This window comes from Oncorhynchus nerka, linkage group LG12 (genome assembly GCF_034236695.1).
Source record: "Oncorhynchus nerka isolate Pitt River linkage group LG12, Oner_Uvic_2.0, whole genome shotgun sequence".
Taxonomy (NCBI): Eukaryota; Metazoa; Chordata; class Actinopteri; order Salmoniformes; family Salmonidae; genus Oncorhynchus; species Oncorhynchus nerka.
Genome location: NC_088407.1, coordinates 4,907,795 through 4,916,446, shown reverse-complemented (window position 1 = coordinate 4,916,446; position 8,652 = coordinate 4,907,795). Strand labels below are relative to the sequence as shown.

Here is an 8,652-nt window from a genome sequence, read left to right as displayed (position 1 = left end):
AAATGTTTGTGAACAATTTGTTTTATCATGTCTTTGTCATGTCAGAAAATAGTGTTTGAATGTTAATGTTTATTTATTTTTTTAGTCCCAGTCAGTGTTTTTCCAGTCATGTGATCAGCTCATTAACATAACGTAATATATATATATATATATATATATATATATTGTATTTATGTTATGTTAATGAGCTGATCACATGACTGTTATGTTAATGAGCTATATTTATTTATTTTTAGGACAGCATTTATGACATCACTCACTATGACATCATTTTTCCTTCTCAGGGTTCCATAAGCAGTGTTCTAGAATTTCTCATTGTACTGTGTGTTTACTTAGCATCCGTCAGATGCCTAAACAAAGTGACTAGGGGCTATTCTCTCCGCAGAGCTAATGGTCTGTTTTCAGCCTCGCTCGTTCCCAACGCTAAGGCTTCAATCCCGTTTCTCCACCCTTTTCCCAAAGTGCACACTTGCGGACCACCCGTCATGGATTTAACAATGGTGGAAACTCCGTCCAGCCAATGCTTACACTAATCCAATGCTTTTAAATCCACTATTGGGATTGTGTAAGTGTACACTTTGGGTGAAAGGTGGAGAATGTTGTTTCTATGTCATTTCAATGAAACGTGGGGATAGACGTTGAATTGATGTCTGCCCAGTGGGTAAGGTCTGGTTTCAGGCACAGTCTCGGACTGTCCAGCTATTTCCCATTGAATAAAAACTGCCATTCAGAATCATTCAAATGACCATGGGAATTAGGAGAGCGATATAGTAATTGGAGAGTTGATTCGCCAATTGAGAACAAAATGCCTTCACTGCTAAACCTGTGTTGGCGATCTGCTGTGTGGCCACGTCGGTGTGTGTCCGTATCGAGGGTCATCAAAAAGCTCTCCGGGGAGAGCAGCTCTGTCCACTGGGCAGCGAGGACTGACTCACTGCCGGACTAATCTAGGATACTGACAGCTCTATTCTCTCCACTGACTTTACCCGGCTAAGTGTTTTCAAGATTACTTAAAGGGATGATCTGTGGTGCAGCAGTTGAACTAAGTTCACGAGGCATTCATAAGTTATTATTTAAAACAATCAATGGCTATTTGATTCAAATGCTTGTACCAATTGCAGATTGACCCTTTTAATTGTGACTGATACAGTGGCAAACACTGCAGCTAATTACTGGGAGAGAAATTCAAAGACCAAGTGCCAAGGGAGGGACAGGTTAGGCTGTTATCTACCCTTCACACACTCCCTTCACACACAGCCTGCCCACAGCATGACGTCATGGCACACAGAGGCTGCATCATATTGTAGGCAACCCTTTTCATTCATCTGATATTGCTTTTCCTCTGTACTCTATTCTACAGTCAATATAGGGCTATCAACAATAATCTATTCCACTCTCTCTCATCACACCTGAGCGAGCAGCGTTGGGGGGTGTCCACGCATGCGCACCACTCTCCCTACGCACTCGCGCTCAACCGGTGTCGGGAGAAGCTCGTGCCAGTTCTACGGGTAGGTCCGTGGGAGAGGTCTGCTCTGTGGACACTGGCAAAGGATCCGTTTCTTCTCCTGCTATACCGAACTCTATTCTCCTCGGTTTGACTAGGAATATATCTGCGTGTGCATGCTCCGTTTTTAACGGTAAGTTTTTAGGGACAATAAACGGTATTTGCATTATTTTTTTTTGTCGCCAACGGGTTTGGAATTGGAACTATACTCATCTCACACTCGGTCATGTGGTTAGCGGTGCCTACCGTGTCATAAAACAATAACACGTCAGGGGATTGTAGTGTATACCTAGTGTGAGTAATCAAACTGTCATCCTCAGCTGTCCTTTTTTGGCGTTAGTTTGGTTCAATAATAGTGACCATGTGCAGCCGGATTTCTATCCTCCAGCATTCTATCTATCTGCTCTAGTTGCGGTGATCTGCGTTTGCTTGATTAGCTTCATTTTTATTAAATGTTCTTGTAAAATATGTGTCACCGCAGGTCTCAATATGGTGTAATTGCAGACCGCAATTCGGGGCGTTTCTTGATATCAGGGAACAACCATTGATACCTACCGTCGGTCAGTTCCGGTGTTATGAGATTGATTGTCTCTCGACACAGATTATTTGTTTACATAGCAGGTTAGGTGATTGAGCATGGCAGGTCAGGACAATAAGGTTAAGAAAAGGGTTAGGCCTTACCTACAATCATACACGAAAGAACGCCCACAGACCAATGGCGAGCGTCAATGGGTGAAATATCCCATCAATAAACACCGATATCAGAAAACATCCCTAATTGCGCGGTCTGCAATTACACCCTTCTCGTGATCTGACCAATGAAGTATATAAACCCTGTATTGCTGATGCTATGTTTTAGCCAATGAGAGGCTTTCAAGCCAGCACGCGGCCATCCAGTCGGAGGAATAGGAATGAATGGGATTCTACAGTATTTCATTTAAATGTTTCAAGGACAAAATTAAATGTATTTAAGTATTTTTCTTGTTGTTGTTGTGGGGACAGTCACATTAGAACTTCCAAACAAATTCTACTTTAATAAGGAAGTTTTGTAAAGTTTTTGTAAAATGTTTTACTCACCTCATAATATAATGTTTTAAAGTACGCATTTAAGGTGTCTATAATAGAATAAACAAATGTAGATAATTAATTAATAACTGCATTTCTATAACTTCCTCAATGTGTTTACATTGGAGGAGGAGAACCAAGATGGTGGCGCGGTGGCTTCAAAACAGCACTCCCTTTCAGTCATCTAGTGTGTATAAATCATTGAATCTGACTCTAATACTGTTGTCAGTGGCCAGCCTCTGTATGGAGTCAACAGGGCCAACATTATCGGCGGGCCTTAGGGGGCCTGGCGCGCCCGTCCAAATAAAATATTGATCATTTATTAGACTGAGACGCGCCCCGACAGAAAACACATCAATCTCTGATAAGAGTGAAACAGCTCCTCTCTGTCTCAGTATGAGTAGACCATGTATCTGATGCTGTCTGGACAGTGAAACAGCCCCTCTCTGTCTCAGTATGTGTAGACCATGTATCTGATGCTGTCTGGACAGTGAAACAGCCCCTCTCTGTCTCAGTATGTGTAGACCATGTATCTGATGCTGTCTGGACAGTGAAACAGCACCTCTCTGTCTCAGTATGTGTAGACCATGTCTCTGATGCTGTCTGGACAGTGAAACAGCACCTCTGTCTCAGTGTGTGTAGACCATGTATCTGATGCTGTCTGGACAGTGAAACAGCACCACTCTGTCTCAGTATGTGTAGACCATGTATCTGATGCTGTCTGGACAGTGAAACAGCACCTCTCTGTCTCAGTATGTGTAGACCATGTATCTGATGCTGTCTGGACAGTGAAACAGCACCTCTCTGTCTCAGTATGTGTAGACCATGTATCTGATGCTGTCTGGACAGTGAAACAACACCTCTCTGTCTCAGTATGTGTAGACCATGTATCTGATGCTGTCAGGACCAACAGAGTATGGTGTGTCATACTAGAGGTGAAGGGAGTGGGCTCAATCTCATTGAAATGGGTCCAGATTAAGGCCAATGCGTTTCTCTGGGTATGCTATGCAGCCCTATGGGTCCAGATTAAGGCCAGTGTGTTTCTCTGGGTATGCTATGCAGCCCTATGGGTCCAGATTAAGGCCCATGCATTTCTCTGGGTATGCTATGCAGCCCTATGGGTCCAGATTAAGGCCAACGCGTTTCTCTGGGTATGCTATGCAGCCCTATGGGTCCAGATTAAGGCCCATGCATTTCTCTGGGTATGCTATGCAGCCCTATGGGTCCAGATTAAGGCCAATGCGTTTCTCTGGGTATGCTATGCAGCCCTATGGGTCCAGATTAAGTCCCATGCATTTCTCTGGGTATGCTATGCAGCCCTATGGGTCCAGATTAAGGCCAATGCGTTTCTCTGGGTATGCTATGCAGCCCTATGCTTGTCGCCTGCCTGTTGCTCTTCATTAGCGATTAGCTCAAGACCGATAGAAAGGGAGGCGGACAGGTGGAACACAGAGAGAACCAACCCACATTTTCATCAGGATATTTTCTGTTTATATTTTTCCAGATTTAGGTACTTTACTGAGTAGACGATGGAAGTTAGAGACCTACTGTTACATTGACCTATAGACCTACTGCTACATTGACCTATAGACCTACTGCTACATTGACCTATAGACTATCTCTGAGTTATAGACCTACTGCTACATTGGTCTATAGACTATCTCTGAGTTATAGACCTACTGCTACATTGGTCTATAGACTATCTCTGAGTTATAGACCTACTGCTACATTGGTCTATAGACTATCTCTGAGTTATAGACCTACTGCTACATTGGTCTATAGACTATCTCTGAGTTATAGACCTACTGATACATTGGTCTATAGACTATCTCTGAGTTATAGACCTACTGCTACATTGGTCTATAGACTATCTCTGAGTTATAGACCTACTGCTACATTGGTCTATAGACCTACTGCTACATTGACCTATAGACCTACTGCTACATTGGTCTATAGGTTATCTCTGAGTTATAGACCTACTGCTACTTTGACCTATAGACTATCTCTGAGTTATAGACCTACTGCTACATTGGTCTATAGACTATCTCTGAGTTATAGACCTACTGCTACATTGGTCTATAGACCTATCTCTGAGTTATAGACCTACTGCTACATTGGTCTATAGGTTATCTCTGAGTTATAGACCTACTGCTACTTTGACCTATAGACTATCTCTGAGTTATAGACCTACTGCTACATTGGTCTATAGACTATCTCTGAGTTATAGACCTACTGCTACATTGACCTATAGACTATCTCTGAGTTATAGACCTACTGCTACTTTGACCTATAGACTATCTCTGAGTTATAGACCTACTGCTACTTTGACCTATAGACCTACTGCTACATTGGTCTATAGACTATCTCTGAGTTATAGACCTACTGCTACTTTGACCTATAGACTATCTCTGAGTTATAGACCTACTGCTACATTGGTCTATAGACTATCTCTGAGTTATAGACCTACTGCTACATTGACCTATCCAGACTATCTCTGAGTTATAGACCTACTGTTACATTGGTCTAAAGGCTATCTCTGAGTTATAGACCTACTGTTACATTGGTCTGAAGGCTATCTCTGAGTTATAGACCTACTGTTAGGTCTGAAGGCTATCTCTGAGTTATAGACCTACTGTTACATTGGTCTGAAGGCTATCTCTGAGTTATAGACCTACTGTTAGGTCTGAAGGCTATCTCTGAGTTATAGACCTAGGTTGCTACATTCCAGGTCTACTAGTCCACTATCTCTGAGTTATAGACCTACTGCTACACCCACTGGTGGTCTAGGTTACCTACTGCTACATTGACCTATAGACCTACTGGCAGGTTACCCATTGGTCTATAGGTTATCTCTGTCCAGGTTATAGACCTACTGCTACTTTGACCTATCCAGACTATCTCTGAGTTATAGACCTACTGCAGGTTACATTGGTCTATAGACTATCTCTGAGTTATAGACCTACTGCAGGTTACATTGGTCTATAGACCTACTGCTACATTGACCTATAGACCTACTGTCCAGGTTACATTGGTCTACTGGTCCAGGTTATCTCTGAGTTATAGACCTACTGCTACTTTGACCTATAGACAGGTTATCTCTGAGTTATAGACCCACTGGTCCAGGTTACATTGGTCCAGGTTAGACTATCTCTGAGTTATAGACCTACTGCTCCATTGACCCCTATAGACTATCTCTGGTCCAGTTATCCAGACCTACTGCTACTTTGACTGGTAGGACTATCTCTGAGTTATAGACCTACTGCTACTTTGACCTATAGACCTACTGCTACATTGGTCTATAGACTATCTCTGAGTTATAGACCTACTGCTACTTTGACCTATAGACTATCTCTGAGTTATAGACCTACTGCTACATTAGTCTATAGACTATCTCTGAGTTATAGACCTACTGCTACATTGGTCTATAGACTATCTCTGAGTTATAGACCTACTGCTACATTAGTCTATAGACCTACTGCTACATTGACCTATAGGTTATCTCTGAGTTATAGACCTACTGCTACATTGGTTATAGTAGTAATACTACCTACAGTAGTAGGTCTATCTCTGAGATATATGGAAGTTATAACCTATAGGCCTGTGTAGCAGTTGGTCTATCTCTGAGTTATAACCTACCAGGTTACCCACTGGTCCAGGTTACCTACTGGTCCAGGTTACCCACCCACTGGTCCAGGTTACCCACCCACTGGTCCAGGTTACCCACCCACTGGTCCAGGTTACCCACTGGTCCAGGTTACCCACCCACTGGTCCAGGTTACCCACCCACTGGTCCAGGTTACCCACTGGTCCAGGTTACCTACTGGTCCAGGTTACCCACTGGTCCAGGTTACCTACTGGTCCAGGTTACCCACTGGTCCAGGTTACCCACCCACTGGTCCAGGTTACCCACTGGTCCAGGTTACCCACCCACTGGTCCAGGTTACCCACCCACTGGTCCAGGTTACCCACTGGTCCAGGTTACCCACTGGTCCAGGTTACCCACTGGTCCAGGTTACCTACTGGTCCAGGTTACCCACTGGTCCAGGTTACCCACTGGTCCAGGTTACCCACCCACTGGTCCAGGTTACCCACCCACTGGTCCAGGTTACCTACTGGTCCAGGTTACCCACTGGTCCAGGTTACCCACTGGTCCAGGTTACCCACCCACTGGTCCAGGTTACCCACTGGTACATGCAGTGAAACGACAAATATATGCACCCCCACATTTGACCGTTGACCTTTTTTTAAAATCAAACCTGTCCAGCTGATTCATTCTGGCGCCGGCCCTATAAGTTAATGCTCTAAAACCTGTTGGAGATGATCACCCCCACCGGCTCTATGATGGAGATGATCACCACTACCGGCTCTATGATGGAGATGACCACCACTAGGGGCTCTATGATGGAGATGACCACCACTAGGGGCTCTATGATGGAGATGACCACCACTAGGGGCTCTATGATGGAGATGACCACCACTAGGGGCTCTACGATGGAGATGATCACCACTAGGGGCTCTACGATGGAGATGACCACCACTACGGGCTCTATGATGGAGAGGATCACTACTAGGGGCTCTAGATGGAGATGATCACCACTACGGGCTCTATGATGGAGATGATCACCACTAGGGGCTCTATGATGGAGATGATCACCACTACGGGCTCTATGATGGAGATGATCACCACTAGGGGCTCTATGATGGAGATGATCACCACTAGGGGCTCTACGATGGAGATGATCACCACTAGGGGCTCTACGATGGAGATGACCACCACTACGGGCTCTACGATGGAGATGATCACCCCCACCGGCTCTATGATGGAGATGACCACCACTACGGGCTCTATGATGGAGATGATCACCACTAGGGGCTCTATGATGGAGATGATCACCACTAGGGGCTCTATGATGGAGATGATCACCACTAGGGGCTCTATGATGGAGATGACCACCACTAGGGGCTCTATGATGGAGATGATCACCACTAGGGGCTCTATGATGGAGATGACCACCACTAGGGGCTCTACGATGGAGATGACCACCACTAGGGGCTCTATGATGGAGATGATCACCACTAGGGGCTCTACGATGGAGATGATCACCACTAGGGGCTCTATGATGGAGATGACCACCACTAGGGGCTCTACGATGGAGATGATCACCACTAGGGGCTCTATGATGGAGATGATCACCACTAGGGGCTCTATGATGGAGATGACCACCACTATGGGCTCTATGATGGAGATGATCACCACTAGGGGCTCTATGATGGAGATGATCACCACTGGGGCCCGATGGAGATGATCACCACGGCTCTATGATGGAGATGATCACCACTACGGGCTCTACGATGGAGATGATCACCACTACGGGCTGGAGATGATCACCACTGGGGGCTCTATGATGGAGATGATCACCACTAGGGGCTCTATGATGGAGATGACCACCACTAGGGGCTCTACGATGGAGATGATCACCACTAGGGGCTCTATGATGGAGATGATCACCACTAGGGGCTGATCACCACTAGGGGCTCTATGATGGAGATGATCACCACTAGGGGCTCTACGATGGAGATGATCACCACTAGGGGCTCTACGATGGAGATGATCACCACTAGGGGCTCTACGATGGAGATGATCACCACTAGGGGCTCTATGATGGAGATGATCACCACTAGGGGCTCTATGATGGAGATGATCACCACTAGGGGCTCTATGATGGAGATGATCACCACTAGGGGCTCTACGATGGAGATGATCACCACTAGGGGCTCTATGATGGAGATGACCACCACTAGGGGCTCTATGATGGAGATGATCACCACTAGGGGCTCTATGATGGAGATGACCACCACTAGGGGCTCTATGATGGAGATGATCACCACTAGGGGCTCTAGATGGAGATGACCACCACTAGGGGCTCTACGATGGAGATAGTGCTCTAAAACCTGTTGTGAGATTTAGCAGTAAAGGCTCTTTGACACAAACATTTAGCCATCTCTCTAATTTACTTGGCCTACAGGGGTTTGATGGGCACTTGCGGGGAGTCCAGCCTACAGCAAATTGCAGTAGTCCAGAT

General features: G+C 45.4%; 1 protein-coding gene across 1 annotated transcript in view; it reads left to right on the top strand.

Annotated features, from left to right (window-relative positions):
• The first annotated feature begins 1,359 nt into the window (after nucleotides 1–1,359).
• The window catches only part of LOC115126435 (FH2 domain-containing protein 1-like), a 64,785-nt gene continuing 57,492 nt past the window's right edge, over nucleotides 1,360–8,652 (top strand). Inside the window, 1 exon segment of the mRNA XM_065025165.1 lies at nucleotides 1,360–1,637. The gene's annotated coding sequence lies outside the window, so the exon portion shown is untranslated.